Here is a 15,470-nt window from a genome sequence, read left to right on the forward strand (position 1 = left end):
GTGTCGAGAACATGTTGCATAGAAAGTTCGAAACCTGACGTCGGTTTTCAACAGTCTGCAAGTTCGAGTGGGGAATCTTCGGTCGAAACTTGACCCACTAACAACGAGAGAGAACTTTTCTACAAGTAATGTTTTGGTTTGTATTTTGATGTTTAATTCATTCGAACTCGAATACACATTTCACTCAGTTCAGTTCGGAATCTCAATCGGGTAAAAATAAAATCATTAATATTGAGCAACCAGAATCTAGTATCTAGTTCAGCATGGGGGAGCTCGAAATTCTACAAAACTGACCCGAAAAAACTTAGTACTGGATTTATAATCTTGAATATACAATTGGATGACACGTGATCAACTCGGGAATCCCAGGAATTAATATTTCTGTTATGTTATGTTATGTTATGTTTTTTAAGGGGGGATTTGTTAGTAACTTAAGTATTTATGATAAATATTAGTAAATAATGGGTATGTGTGTCCAATCACAAATGGTGACTTCACAACACTGTTAGAAATTTGTAATTTCAATTGTTAGGATTTGTTTGCTTTCGCAATTAGGGCTTATCATTCGTAGGGATTTAACCTTCATTGAACCCTTGTGTGGAAAACCACACAAATGAATTTTGTTTTGATTTTTTTTCGAAAACTTCTCGATCGATTTTGGTGAAACTTCTTGACAATTCCTTAACCATCAATCTTACACAAAATACAATTTCTCCAAGGGAAAAATATTTTTGGTTGATGAGATATTTAAAAACTTACGTTGTTTACCCTTGTGTGTGGATTTCCACACATACAACATTCGAATTTATTTCGGACAAGAAACAACATAATTTTGCCCCACACATATTTTTTTCATTGAGTGCTTTCATACCTGAAGCTATAGGTACCAATTAATCCTGTTTCAAAAATCGAATAAGGTGTGTATGTGTGCGGAAGTATGTGTATTAGGGTGGGGAAAAATGATCGATTTTCCAGAACCAAGTTTTTTTGGTTCCTTTTAGGATCCCAAACAACTCTAAACTTACCTGAAGTCGATTGGTTTTGTCTCCGCTTGGCGCATTGCATTTCAAATTTGTATGAAAATTTATATGGGAAAACCTACTATTTTCATTTACCTTTCTAGAGAGCTCAATAATGGTTTAATAATGCACTACATTATGTTAAAGTATAGTATTTCAGATGCCTAACAACTTCGTAGAAGACACTAAAGAGCTAGGATGTCCCTAAGAAGCAGTTCAAAGTTGAGTATGTCGATTTAAATGCAGAAAATCTTCTTCTCTGCCAACATTACCAATGTACCGGCGTCAGTAGGATTCTCATCAGAAGTAACCTGTCGTAACGAGTTTATACACTCAGCTGGATCAAACAAACAAATTCAGGTCAATATTCTAGACGCAGGTAGAATCTACAACGTGTTTCAGAGGTTACTTCTGATGGAAATCGGACTGATGCCGGTACACTGGCAGTGTTGGCAGAAAAAATGATTTGCAACATAAATTTCGACATACTCAACTTTGAACAGCTCTAGTATTTTTTTGGCTCACCCTAGCTCTTTAGTGTCTTCGGCCAAGTTGTTAGGCATTAAGAAACCTACCCTTTGATGTCATGAAACCTATGGTTTGAGCCATTTTGAGCTCTTTAGAATGGAAAATGCAAAAAAGTTGTTTTTTCCATACAAATCTCCATATAAATTTGAAATTCAATGCGCCAAGCAGAGGCAAAACCAATCGACTTGCAATAAATTCAGGATTTTTTGGGGCCCTAAACAGAACAAAAAATACTACAAGATATACAGCCCTAGGGTTGTATGAAATGGTGACGTGGGACTAAACACTGTAATTAGGGGATTTTTTGTTACAAAATATACAGAGTCTGCAGACAGAATCAATGTGTTTGCTCAGCGACTGTACGTATTTTTATTTTCAGCCTCCCCTGGAAATCAATTTTTGGAATATATTCAACAACACTCGAAAGAATATCATTTATTTTTGGCGATATTATGCCTGTAGTATTTTTTTTTGTGCAAAAAATATGTATTTGACAAGGCACAAGCATATCGTGTTTGTTGAAGAAGCACCAAGAATTTCTCATAATGCGTCAAAGTCAGAATTATCTCTATATCCTCAAAAACCAAATCCAATAATACTTACGTTATCATAATGAGTGGTTTTGTCTTATTTAACTCTAACTAAATCAAATCTATAGTATGGATCTTACTTTCAAAATAATATGAAAGCCCTTTTTTTCCTCTCTGTGTGGACTCATCACTGCGACCAGAGTCATTTTGATCTATTGTGATATTGCCCAGGTGTTTTCTGTACTCCGCACTTCATATTATTGGCAGTATCACTATTGAAGTGAATGATACGCTTTTTTTCATTTATATCCGTGCTTGTGTGTGAGAGTTTACCCTTACATTTCAAGCTTACTGCTCTACTATACCGAGCCTCTCTTCTATCCTACCAATATCGCCAAATTACAATTGCCTGAACTGAGGCTACACCTAACGTTCCTCTTTGGCCAGGTTTATTCTAAGAGGGACTTATTCTGTCAAGAGGAAGGAGTATTATCGAAACCTCGTTCCTCGTGCCAATATCGCCAATTACAATTCCCTGTAGAGGGTAAATATTTCTGAAATCAGTTTTATTATAAGAAGGACTTATTTTGTCAAGAGGAAGGAGTCTTATCGAACCTCGTTCCTCCTACCAACACCGCGTCACAATCACAATTCCCTGAAGAGGCACTCAATGCTTCACCTCTGGTCAGGTTTATTATAAGTAGGACTTATATTTTTGTCAAGAGGAAGGAGTCGTATCGAAACCTCGTTCCTCCAGCCAAGAACGCGTCATAATTACAATTCCCTGAAGAGAACTATTATACGTTACTCAGAACAGTTTTATTATAAGAGGGACTTTTTTGTTAGGATGAAAGTCAGCAAGGGTACTATAGAATTCAGCTTGAAGGAAGAGTATGTAGTAGAGAGCCTGAGAATGAACCCTTGTTAAAGTCTTTTGACAACCAAATGGCCTGATTCTACTAAGATTCGAACCCACGACCACTCGCTTATCAAAGCGGACTCTGTAACCTTACGGCTACGAAGCTCTCTATGGAAGCCCTTACAAAGGTTCATCAATTGGCAAACATAAGAAAATATTTTGAGCAAATTTCTCACAAGCTCCAGCAGAAAATCGTAGTCATCCACAATTACATTTTTATTTTTTGCTTGACAATTTTTTCATTTGCCTACAACTACATACGCTGTATTACAAAGACAAGAAATATACGTTTATTATGGTAAAGCTTAGAATAATAATATTTCATCTATCAATTTTGAAATGTAGAAAGAGATTCTGTACGAGTCTTACTAAATAAACAAAAAAATCACAAGAATTCGCAGGCTCTTACTCTTCTATAAATGTATATATTTAGGAATTTACTCTTTCGATACTATCCGGCCACGATTATTTAGTGAATATTGAAGATAAAATTAAATAAATATCCGTTGCAAAAGTTTACAATTCTTGTTGAGTAATTTATGGTAATCATATTCATGAGATAAACTTTCAATCACCATCAACAGCAGCATTGCAGTTTTTTCCTCAATTGCATACGAATAGAAATGTACGAACAAAAGTGTACCACTGCGATACGAATAGTACTACTGCAGTACGAATAGAAGTGTACCGCTGAAATGTACGAATAGAAGAGTACCACTGCAATCATAGACGACGAGAGACCTGCGGTTCTTTACTCCACTGTTACTGTTGCTTTTACCGGCATGTTTTCTTTCAAGACATCAGTTTTTATTAGGTTCTTCAGTACCTAACACGCAGGTTTAGAGATTGTTTCAAACTTTTAGGAAAACTATATTGTTTCAAACTTTTAGGAAAACTTTTACCTTCGAGACATCATATTAGTCTAAGCTCATGGAAGCAAAAATAAATTGACCTATTGGGACGGGGGGACTCTGTCAATTTTTATTTCGAAATTGATACAGGGAATATCACAGGAAACGGATGGTGTCCATTCACGTCGTCTGTGCTAGGAATGCTCGCATGTAATTGGTTCATTATTCGCGTAAATTTGTTATTGAAATTTTTATCAATTTTACCGCTTAGCAATGAAATTAGAGTAATAATTAACACATTACAAAATTGTTATACATTTTATCTATCCAACAACATATTGGTTATTATTATCCATCATGTGGTTATGCTGTTATTAGCGTTTGAAATCTGACGCAACATTTGCCCGTTTCATTTCCAATTTTACAGAATGCATTCCAGTATAGTAAACAAAGACGTGTCCCACGTCAAAAGCTTGGTTCTGGCTTTCTGCATTCGTTTTTTCTCTATAACGATTCCCCACCCTAATGTGTATGTGTGTTTATTTTCATTCTTACGACCAATATATCTCGATTTTCTCAGCAACGGCTGAACCGATTCTATTGTTCTTAGTCGCGTTTGAAAGAGCTTAAAGTCTAGTTAGTTGATGAAAAATATCGTTTTGATCCGAAGGTTCGTTCAAAAATGACGTAACAAAAGATGATCAATTTACATGGGAACTGATAAACTAATTGATTTTTTTCAACGGTTTGACTAATTTTAGAAATGTATAAAGGTGCATTCTTGTAACTCGCATCAAAATCAAATCAATCAAAAGGCTACGTGGGACATGTGTAAAAGTATGTGTTTATTTGTTTCATCCCAGTGTGAGAATTTTCACACATATGGGTTACGAATACGCTAATGATAAAAGTACCTATTTAGTGTTTGCACAACCTGGTTGAGCAGTGTTCAACATTTACACGGTTTTATGTCTACTGCGAGACAAGTAAGCCAGTCGTCGTGGGTTCGAGTCTCGGCTCGGGAGAAACTGTTAGTGTTAGTAGGATCTTAGCGCTAGCCCCGCTATTGTCCTTTACACTAAACATTTGACTGCGAAGTCTGTGTATAATGAACGAATCGAAATATAGCACCAAGGCTTTGCTTACTTTGCTTAGTATAGATTTCAGAATATTCTTACGAACATTCCTAGCACCAAATTGCTTCATTTGGTCAAGCCGATGTAAAGATTTTTTTTTTTGTTAAATTGCTATCATAGCTTGTTTAATTGGTCTCATATCATGTAAACACGTTTTGTTTTGTAACTTTTGCATGAACCATTGGATCAAACAAATGTCCGATGATGACCTAATGGCTTTCAAGCCCTTCCAATTGCAGCCAAAAAAACAAATCCATACATCCATTGCTGAGATAATCAGAATGTATTTTTCAAGATTGTTTTTGTACACTACGCATAATATCATTCAATTAGTTACCTTCAAAATACTGCAATGTACTAGGCGTTTCCACAAGTTTTGTTTTATTTTTTTTTTTTTTCAACGTACCTTTGGAAATTATCATTTAATTTTAAGTATATTTTTGAATATAATTCTACCCTCCAAATCCTAACAAACGCATCTAGCACCAAAAGGACTCAAATCAGTCAAACTGCTGAAAGAAAAAATCGGTTCCTATATAAGCTGACCACATTTCGTTACGTCATTTCTGAATGAACCTTCGGATCAAAACAATACTTTGCGTCAAATAACTAGACTTTTGGCTCTTTCAAACGCGACTAATAACAATTGAATCGGTTCAGCCGATGCTGAGAAAATCGAAATATAATGGTCGTGAGAATGAAAATATACACACATACACATACTTCCGCACACATACATACCTCATTCGATTTTCGAAACATGATTATTTGGTACCTATAGCTTCAGGTAGGTATGCACTCAATGAAAAAAATAAGTTTGGGGCAAAATTGAGTTGTTTCTTGTCCAAAACAAATTAAAATGTTGTATGTGTGGAAAACCACACACCAGGGTAAACAAAGTAAGTTTTATTTAGGATGCAATGAAGGTTAAACCTACTTGTCAGAAAAAGGGGAAGTAAATTTACAACTAACTTAATTGCTAACTTATTGGCTATAAAGAGAGCTTATCGTAGCAATTGAGGATTGCAACGATTTTTGTCGAAAATTGTTAATAATTTTATTTGACATAGCTTCTAATGGTTCAACACCAGTAAGTCTATGTAATTCGAGTGTATGTTATGTTATGTTATGTTATGTTATGTTATGTTATGTTATGTTATGTTATGTTATGTTATGTTATGTTATGTTATGTTATGTTATGTTTTGTTATGTTTTGTTATGTTATGTTATGTTATGTTATGTTATGTTATGTTATGTTATGTTATGTTATGTTATGTTATGTTATGTTATGTTATGTTATGTTATGTTATGTTATGTTATGTTATGTTATGTTATGTTATGTTATGTTATGTTATGTTATGTTATGTTATGTTATGTTATGTTATGTTATGTTATGTTATGTTATGTTATGTTATGTTATGTTATGTTATGTTATGTTATGTTATGTTATGTTATGTTATGTTATGTTATGTTATGTTATGTTATGTTATGTTATGTTATGTTATGTTATGTTATGTTATGTTATGTTATGTTATGTTATGTTATGTTATGTTATGTTATGTTATGTTATGTTATGTTATGTTATGTTATGTTATGTTATGTTATGTTATGTTATGTTATGTTATGTTATGTTATGTTATGTTATGTTATGTTATGTTATGTTATGTTATGTTATGTTATGTTATGTTATGTTATGTTGTGTTATGTTATGTTATGTTATGTTATGTTATGTTATGTTATGTTATGTTATGTTATGTTATGTTATGTCATGTCATGTTATGTTATGTTATGTTATGTTATGTTATGTTATGTTTATATATAAATATTTCCAGGCAAATCGTTCCCGGAATTGCAAACCCTAGTAGAATTCAGAGTTCAAAATCGAAAAAGGGAGGATATTCTTAATTCAAATAATATCGCGATCAGTCAAAAATATCAGAATTATATCAAATCTTCATATTTTGTTACGAACTTTGTGTATCAACTGTTGTTCTAAACTTGGTCTCGTTAATAGTTGAAATATCAAAATTACTCACTGATGATTACAAATCATAGCAAGTTTTGAAAGTTGTTTGTGAGAAAAAGTTCAGATTTTGTTATAATGGAAAATATTTTGTTATTTGAATAACAAATTTTGTTATAAATATGTGTTTAAAAAAACACACTGATGAACATTCAAGTGTATAGTAATAAAATTTGATATAATTCTGTACTTTTCATCATTCTGGTATAACAAGAATATTACAGGTTCAGTTAAGTTCAGATATATTTGTGTTACCCGTTTGTTAAAATCGTTTGATCGATCGGGCTCAAGAAATCGAATCGGAACATAAAATCTAAACTCTAAAATCAAGAAGTCAAAGCTTGATAAATGGCAATCTTTAAAAATGTAAGATCATTCAAAATGACAAAACCATAACTTATAACTTAATATTATACTCTGTTCAACTTCTAGAAGATTACCATCTTTATCTCTCATTGAAGCATTGAGGATAGGAATTCTGATTCAAAACTGCTATGCATAATTGAGTAGGTACTCGAAATATTTTATAGAATGCAAATGTAGTTGAAAAAAAATCATCAGCCTCCAGAATTGCTGCTTTCAGCTTATCAACAGAAGAACTGCTAGCCCTCAGCGTGAATCCAACGAACCAGGATTCTCCAGATGTTTTCAACAAAGATGGAGAGCGAACAGGCCAGTCCAGCAAATCAATTTTCTGATCCTTGATCCACTTCTTGGTTTCTTTGCTGATTAGAAAAGCAGCATTGTCCTAATGGAATGTGAATCTTTTGTGACAGTTTTTGCGCAACAAAGCGGTAGCAGGAAGCCTTCTAGAACCTTAATGTAGTCTCTGTTGTTTTCATTTCGCAGGTCAAAAAGCAATCTTGAGCTTTCCGGTTGCACAAAACCCCAACTAAACCACACAGAGAACTCCGAAAAATACTGTTCCTTCTTCCTGAAATCACTTCAGTATTCATTGAATCCATCAGGATCATCTGGTTGAACTTTTTTCATTGAATAATTTTTGAAACGGCTTCTAGCAAAGTTAAGCTAAAATGACTACCTAAACTTGCTTTCAACACCAAACAAATTCCATTGTCGGTTCATATTAATTTTAGCAAAGGTCAATCGTCTTTCGATGTGAGAAGGTGTAAGACTGTGGACCTTTATCTATTTAACCCGTTTTATATAGGCTTTTGACCGAAACTTTACGAATTGTCTTTCGGCAAACGTTCAAATTCACAGTTATTTTAATTTTCGCCACCGATTTTGAAGAATTGGAAGCTGCTCTTAAGTTGCGGGGGCCTAGTGTGGTTGGTAACGTTCGAATCTCACCGCCGACATAGGTGTCGATGGTTGTGAGGTGGCGTGATCCACTCACAACCAACCCAACTGGTCTAGATTCAATCCTAGCCGACACCGGGAGATTTTCTGAGGCGAAAAATCTCTGGGATCACGCCTTCCATCGCATGAGGAAGTAAAGCCGTTGGCGCCGGTCTGTTAATAAACGGGTTGTGAGTTAGGGACCTGGGTGTGGAGTCGTCTCCCTGGGCGTCGGTAATTGGCCACAACAGTGGCGGAAATAGACCGACGGAAAATAAGCGAGAATAAAAAAAAAAGCTGCTCTTACAATTTCCCTTCCATCACGATTGGTCTACGCTTTGATCTACGTGAACTCCGTTTTGTTTTTTGCTGTATCCTTTGGGATTTGTCAAAAAATTCAGTACCGCTTGATGAGAGCGACCAATCCGACAAGCGATCTACCGTTATTCCTACTTCATCTAGATGAAACGCTTCAATTCGCCCTTTTTCTCGTCTATCAGCACTTTTCCTTTTGTCTTTGTGAATTAGGCCTCAAAAGATGCAAAAAAATCCAACTGATTTTATATGAACTGGACACTGCAAAAACGCAAAAACATTTGTTTACATGAAGCGCATGCACACAAATGTAATAATAATGCTGTGAATAGATATCACCAATACTAACGCTCTGAAATATGATTCTTTGTAGCGTGGGACTAGTAAAATAGCACCTGGACTTATAGAAACTTGAAAGAGTGTACCAATGCGAATGGGATCAATTTAGCCTGCTCAATCTTGTTTAAAGGTATTTTATAACAATCTGTGTAAGGTGCCCAGCGTTTCGGTGGTTTTTGGAGGCTCCTTTCAAGGGAAGTTTAAAAAAATTGAGAAGGCCGTCAAACACAGCCGAAACGTCGGATAATTTATGCAAATCGTCGTATAATATCTTTAAAAAGACAAAGAAAGCGAAAATAATCGCACCCGCACAACTATTACTCATCGTTAACCATACCTCCTTGGGGTGCTACATTCCGTATCGGAACTCGACCTTCTGTTTATTATACACAGACTTCGCAGCCAACTGTTGAGTGTACAGGACAATTGCGGGGCTAGCGCTACGATCCTACTGACACTAACAGTCTCTCCCGAGCCGAGACTCGAACATACGACGACTGGCTTGTTAAGCCAGCATTGTACCTCGAGACCAGCTGGGAGAGTTTAACCATACAATAATACCAATAATACCACTCTCTCCATCAATCAGAACCAAAATCCTGAGATACACAATCCTAATTCAAAATCCAAAAAGGTGAAATTCGCAAACTAAACTCGTCATATTTCCGTTACATGTTTAAAATTATAATTTAGTTAGTTAAAGTTTAAAATCGTAAATGAGATATATTAGACCCAGGATTCTTAATCCAAAGGGTCAAAATCAGAACACAATATACAGAACCCAAAAACTACTAAATCAAACTAGTAGAACAAACCAAAATCTAACGGCAGTATCTGGATTCTGTCGATTGAAAACCTAAGCTCAGCTTTCAACGTTTCGAATTTAGGATTCAGAATCCCAATTCGAAAGAAAATGCCGGTTCAAAAAAACAAAAGTACGATACAGAATTCAAAGTTTAAACTTCAAAGTTCAAAAAGCATCCAGAACCGAAAGGTTCAAAATTAATAGAAGGGAATTAAAATCAAAAACATCATAAAAAGAAGATTGGCAACTATGGATTGATTCCATACAAATTACGTTGCGTTGAAACAAACAGCGCACTCCACCTATCAAAGGTCGTCGCTCGATTTTAGGCAGAATTTCCAGTCTTCTTGATATGATGATTTTGTTAAAATAGAAGATCCAGAAAGTAGAGGACTATAGTTGAAATATGGAACCAAGATAACAGTATTGAGTGAATAGTGTTTAGACTGTACAATAAAAAACACAAAATTGTTGTTCCCGATCTAAACAACACAAATAAAAAATCGTGTCTAAAAATACCTATACCTCATCCACACTCTAAGTCCAGAAATTCATAATCCAATGTTCAGAATATTCAAAATTAAAATAAGAATTTTGTATGCTCAATCAAATGGGTCTATAAAAAACAAAGTTTCAAATGCAGAATCCAAAATCTTAAATTTAGCTTAAATAGAAATAACACTTCAAGTATCCACAATCACCAAGACCAGAATTTCGCCAAACATGTCATAAACATAAAAAATATCAAAAAAGTTATAAAAATCTATCCAATTTTCAAAAATGCCGAAAATATTGAAACTTTCAGGAAGCTCACAATGGGAAAAATATCAATATCAGAAATGACAAAATTGTCCGAAATGTAAAAAATATAACAAATCAGTAGGGTTGCATACCACGACCGCAATGTTGACGTAGAACTATTGAACAAATGTTAACAGTTAGATTACAAGCTGCAGTTTTGAAACCAGCAGAGAAAATTCTTTATTCTTCAATTATTCGTTTGACTGTCCTGATAAGAAAAGCTTTCGAGTTCAGAGTTTTGTAGCCCTCACGATAACTCGTTCGGGGTTTTTTAGTGTTCCAGATCGCATCGTGTCTTTTCAATTGCAAAACAGTGGGAAAAAAACTAAAACTCAAATTAAAAAAACAGCGACTTACAAATCGCGAATTCGTTTTCTGTTCGCGTTTATTTTAGAAACATGTTTTTAGAGTTTTCACCTTTTTATAAGCCATTTTCACAGCTTCGCAAGTCAGCCACACAACAGTGTAGTGTATCAAATTTCTTCTCGTTTCGGTAGGAAGCAGATAGCAAGAGTGCAGCACAGTCAGCCACCTCGCAACAGTTTATCACATTACTGCGTGTTGCATATTGCACCTGTGCGACTGGGAAATAAAATTCTAGCAGGAGGTGCAGGTGCAGCGCACGTAACAGTGTTGCGTATTTAGTGATGTTATTTGATATCACACTTATTAAATTGATTGGTTTCTTTTAAAGGGACTTTACCCCTCAGTCGGTCAATCTTCACTGAAGATATTTGTTTGAGCCGATTGTGCTTTTCTGGTTAATCAAGTACAATCTTCTGTCGACCGTGCTAGGGAAAGCAAGCATTGGGCTCATCTCTGATTGGGCGAGATTTGAACTTATACTAATCTGAGTTACTGGTAATCAAAATACCATTTTCGCATATGGTCCGATGCGCAGCTAATTTTCCAATCAATTGCTACAAGAGCGAAGGAAATCCATTGAATGAAGAATGCTGTGAAAGTTTTTCGAAAAGCTCTCCGTAGGTACTGCTAAATAGCTGAAACACAATACCTTGACGAAAAACAACCATGGAACGGTATCAAATACTACGTTCCGAATGTCACCAACTGGTTCTGGAAGCAAAGGGCTCTTGACAAGAATTCCTTAGCAACATTAATAAGGAGCATAACTCTGCCGAGGTTTGGGAAGGATTTATTCCCTGAACGGAAAGCGACGAGCCATAGGTATAACTCTGAATGTACACGGAAGTTACACTCGAGATACTAACACAGTGACGAACGCACTTGCCGACCACTTCCACTTACTCAAATTCATTTGAAAGAAAAATGTCTCTACTCAGACTACGAAACACCCCTATCCCCGACACTGGTCAAAATTAGGCCGATAAAGTGCCGGTCACCATGGCCGAGCTGGAGTTTTCCATTGTCTAGGTAGGAAGGCCATCAGCAGGGTATGATACGATAGGATACCCGATGCCTTCAAACCTTCCCTTGACAGGTAAGGCCTGCTTACTGCGACTGTTCAATCGTAAGTGTACCGACAGATTTCGAAGCATAGTCTGGTTATACCCTACCCCAAACAGAATGGTCGGAATATGGACCCGGCTGGTGATAGACCTATTTAACACCAGATACGTGAATGAGCATGCTAATTATGTATCTGTCGATTTAGTAAGTGCGTATAATCGAGCGTAGACCCCATTTGTCATACAGCAGTTGGCGACCCGGGGTCTGTCGGGAAGCATCCTACACTTCGAAAAGCGAAGGACTTTTCAAGTGTCAATAGGCGACAAGAGTGATAGAATTCTAGAAGAGGAAACTGTGGTCTCTCAAAGGTCCGTTCTAGCGGTGACTTTTTTGTCATAATGAATACTGTGTTCCTCAAGCAGCCGAGAAAAAAGTGTGTCCTGGTATATGTGGATGACCTCCTCTTGATCTGCAGTGCCTCTAAAGAGTTTATCGCTGTACTCGGTCCAAAACACAACCAGTCATGAAGGATTTTGTCCAAACTGCAACCATCTACTCCAACATTTGCCACTCACGCAAAAAGGGTAGCCAGCTATGCGGAAAAGTCAGCTTCAAACGACAGAGGGTCTACCTACTTGCCAAGAGGTCCAGATCGCTATCCGAGTTAGCTGGCCAAGTGCTCCTTCAAGTATCGTGGATGTATTACACCGAAGACAGGTTTTGCCTTTCTCCTAGAAAGGTCTAGCAATCACTGGAAAAACCAAAGGTATAAAAGTGGTCCCAATGGCCGAATGTCATATACCACTCGACCCCTTTCCACCAACTGAGCATTTTCTGTATGTATGTATGTATGTATGTATGTGTGTATGTGTGTGTGTGTGTGTGTGTGTGTGTATGCATGTGCAACTTTTTTTTCTCACTCACTTTTCTTAGAGATGGCTGGACCGATTTTCATAAAATTAATTGCAAATGAAAGGTCTAGTTGCGCCATAGGTTGCTATTGAATTTCATTGTAATCGGATTTTTAGTTTGGAGGTTATGTATCAAAATGTAAAAATCACGAAACATCAATATCTCAGAAACCACACAACCGATTTTAATAAAATTGGTTTCAAATGATCGGGCTGTCTCCAGAACCCTTAACTTTTGAATTTCGTAATGATTGAACATATGGTTCAAAAGTTATGTAAAGAAAAGTTATCCTGAGGTTGTTTAAACTCACTCATTTTTCTCAGAGATGGCTGAACCGATTTTCACAAAATTAGTGTCAAATGAAAGGTCTAGTTGCCCCATAGGTTGCTATCCATTTAAACACTCGACTCAGCTCGACGAGCTGAGCATTTTCTGTATGTGTGTGTGTATGTGCAGATTTTTATTCTCACTCACTTTTCTCAGAGATAGCTGGACCGATTTTCATGAAATTAATTGCAAATTAAAGGTCTTATTGCCCCATAAGACCCTATTGAATTTTATTGTAATCGGATTTTTAGTTTAGAGGTTATGTTTAAAAATTTGAAAATCACGAAACAACAATATCTCAGAAACTACACAACCGATTTTAACAAAATTGGTCTCAAAAGAACGGGCTGCCTAAAAAACCCTTGACTTTTGAATTTTATGAAGATTGAACATGTGGTTCAAAAGTTATGAAAAGAAACGTGTTCTGAAGACTGTTTAATCTCACTCATGTTTCTCAGAGATGGCTGTACCGATTTTCATAAAATCAGTGTCAAATTGAAGGTCTAGTTGCCCCATATAACCCTATTGACTTGTTTTGCAATCGGACTATTACTTTGCCTGTTATGTTCAACAATGTGAAATCCAGCTGTGCAAAGGAACATATTCCGAAAACTACTTGGACTCACTCACTTATCTCAGAGATGGCTGACCCGATTTCCACAAAATTAGTGTCAAATGCATGGTCTAGCTGCCTCAGAAGACCCTATTGAATTTTACTGTAATCGAACTGTAACTTCATTTGTAATGTACCGACTTGTTAAAAACACGAAACTTCATTATCTCAGAAACTACACAACCGATTTGATTATTATTATCAGATGAGCGGGCTAGTTAAGGGTTAACTGATGAATTATGATTGAACACGTGGTTTCAAAGTTTGGCTGCCCTACACGTTCCCATTTCATTTGATTATAATCGAACTTAAGCAAGCATTATATATTAAATTGTTAATAAAACAACGAATGTCTATTATCTCAAAGTTTACATGCCTTATTTGAACATAACTAGTGTCATACGAACGAGTCATCTCTCAAACTTACAAATAACAAACTTCATAACAATTTGCTATGTGGCTCAAAAGTTATGGAAAGAAGAGAAGTTCAAAGACTATTTAAAACTATACCTGCTTTGATCGATATATGTGGCCTCAACATAATTTAAATGTGGTATCGTACTATTTGAACGTTCCAAATTCATTGAATCCTTGCAATGTGTTTAAAGTCTGCAATAGCACGACGAATCGGTCATAGGATATGATCAAAGTCAAATAACAAACCGTTTGAAATGATTGGTTTTATCGAAATGACAATATCCTCAACTTTTGGCTTCTATACATCGCCTAATTCTGAATATATTCAATATATTCATCAATCTGACACCGGAAATACCCGTATTGGGAGGTATTTTTGGTTATTTTCCAGAAACTAAAAGTGTAAAATCTAAAATGTTTGGTTTCTATGCATCGTTACGTTTACGGAAATATCCATATTGAGTATTATTCGGTCATTTCCGACTGTTGCCTATAAGTTGCCATTTAGCAATTCAAAATGGTGCCTGAGGTCAATTGTTAGCTCCTTGCATCATTCTGGTTCCAGAGATACTCATATTGGATAGTATTTGTTTATTTTAGGCTGTTTTTCACAAACCGGTAGTCGCCATCTTGGATTTCAAAATTGTATTTAGGATACTGGGTAAAGAAAAACTCATAATGAAAGTAAACATATTGACTTCCTTCTAACGATCACTGGCTAATTAAAAGGTAGAAAAGTGATCCAAATGGCCGAATGTCATATACTACTCGACTCAGTTAGACGAATCGAGCATTTTCTGCATATAAGCATGTATAGGTGTATATGTTTGTGTGTGGGTGTGTACGTGTGTATGTGCACCTTTTTTCGCACTCACCATTCTCAGAGATGGTCTGACCGAACAGATTTCAATGAAATTAATTGCAAATGAAAGGTCTAGTTGCTCTTTAAGACCCTATTGAATTTTATTGTAATCTAATTTCTTGTTTAGAGGTTATGCATCAAAGTGTAAAAATCACGAAACATCGATAACTCAGAAACCACACATCTGATTTGATTAAAATAAAAAAATTTCAAATGAACGGGCTACCTTAAAAACCCTTAACTTTTGAATTTTATGAAGATTGAACATGTGGTTCAGAAGTTATGGAAAGAAACGTGTTCTGGAGACTATTTAATCTCACTCATGTTTCTCAGAGATGGC

At 35.8% G+C, this 15,470-nt stretch overlaps 1 protein-coding gene across 2 annotated transcripts in view; it reads left to right on the forward strand.

Moving 5' to 3' along the window:
* Nucleotides 1–15,470, forward strand: part of LOC129726076 (RNA-binding protein Musashi homolog Rbp6) — a 1,668,991-nt gene that overhangs the window by 1,512,199 nt on the left and 141,322 nt on the right. The window lies entirely within an intron of this gene.

Source organism: Wyeomyia smithii, chromosome 2 (genome assembly GCF_029784165.1).
Source record: "Wyeomyia smithii strain HCP4-BCI-WySm-NY-G18 chromosome 2, ASM2978416v1, whole genome shotgun sequence".
Classification (NCBI taxonomy): domain Eukaryota; kingdom Metazoa; phylum Arthropoda; class Insecta; order Diptera; family Culicidae; genus Wyeomyia; species Wyeomyia smithii.